Below are 1,654 nucleotides of genomic sequence, written 5' to 3' on the forward strand. Positions count from 1 at the left end.
ATGTATGTATATGTATATGCATGCATACATGCATGGATGCATGCATGGATGCATACATGCATGGATGCATATATGCATGGATGCATATATGCATATATGCATGGATGCATGGATGCATGCATGGTTGTCGCCCATCATCAGGTCCTAAAGCCCTCAGCTTCCTCGGCAGAATTCAACTCAGAACTAACTCAAACTGGCTTCTTCCAGTTTGCACTCAGCATTCAGCTGTGTGTGTTGTAGACACTATTTGGCATTGTCACAGGAGACAAAACATTTCTTTCTGGGAGAAATCTGTTTACTGGACAGAGTGGTGTCTGTGTCAAACAGACATGCATCTGTTTCCTTCTGCTCAGGAGAGGAAAAGAAGTCAGCTGAATTAAAACTGGTGTAAAAATGAATGACAGTTCAGAAATCATCATCAGATTACAGTATGATAATACACAACTGAAATAGAAATACCTTTAAAAAGGAAAACCATGTTAATGATTATTTTTTTTATATAATAATGAATCTTAAAAGATTAAAACAGACTGTCATGTCAACATTATCTGCAGACAAGGACTGATTATTGAAGCTAATATAGAGTCAGGTCATGCTCAGAACTCCTGGTTAGGTTGTTGGCTAGTTGGCACTGCTAGTTGCTTAGCCAAGAGCTTACAAATGTTAGTCGGGTATTGTTTGGAATTTATCACAAACCTTTGAGACTATTAAACCTTTACGGCAGATTATTATAACATCCAGACTATCACAGATTTTATTAACCTTCAAAATTAGAACTCGTTTCCACAAGCATGCAATAGGCACTAGCTTATGCTAACAACACAAGCAGGCCTTTAGCCTTAAGCTCAGAATGATGCGTCAGCCGTAAATCAGTGCCCAAAACAGCCTGTTACGGATTTAGTTTTACTGAGAAACTCACAAATCTTTCATAAATATGCCACAAATTTCAAACACAGCCAAAACAGAGCAATTTACAGCCTAATGTCACAGATACACAAGCAAGCCCCCTTATTTTCAGCTGAAATAAAGTATTTGAATGCTTTAAAATACTAATCAAAAACATTCTTTTGTTGAATATTCATTGCATATCATAAGAATTTTGCAGTCAATCACAAGAGGTACCATACTGTACGTAAAATAAAATAGACTCAATATTGATTATAACTTGAGTTTGGAGGGAAGATGTAAAGATCTTGGTCAGATTAAAAGTTAGTATTTTAATTTTTACTGCAGATAAAAAAAAGTGCTTCGGCTATTGAGTATACCAACTGCTTTACGAATCTGAAAGTAATGCATTGACGCAGACAGCTCACCACAGAAGATTGCTCAAAATCTTTTTTCAAAGTTTTGCCATTAGCTATTCGTAGTCAACTCTGTTAGCAAAATATCTTATGACCCACTGGATGAGTTTTATGAAACTTTAGCACATAATCATTGGATGTACACCTACAACTGCATTTTGTTTGGAGCCAAACCAATTACAAATGAATTCCAGTCCTAATTCACAAATCATTAGCCAATGCAAAAAATAGCTGAAATTCATTTAGTTATACAGATATTGTATATGTGATGTGGTATTAGCTGACAGTAATCTACAAGTAAGTAAGTACGTAGGTAGGTAGGTAGGTAGGTAGGTAGGTAGGTAGGTGGTAGG

Source organism: Austrofundulus limnaeus, unplaced genomic scaffold (genome assembly GCF_001266775.1).
Source record: "Austrofundulus limnaeus strain Quisiro unplaced genomic scaffold, Austrofundulus_limnaeus-1.0 Scaffold398, whole genome shotgun sequence".
NCBI lineage: Eukaryota > Metazoa > Chordata > Actinopteri > Cyprinodontiformes > Rivulidae > Austrofundulus > Austrofundulus limnaeus.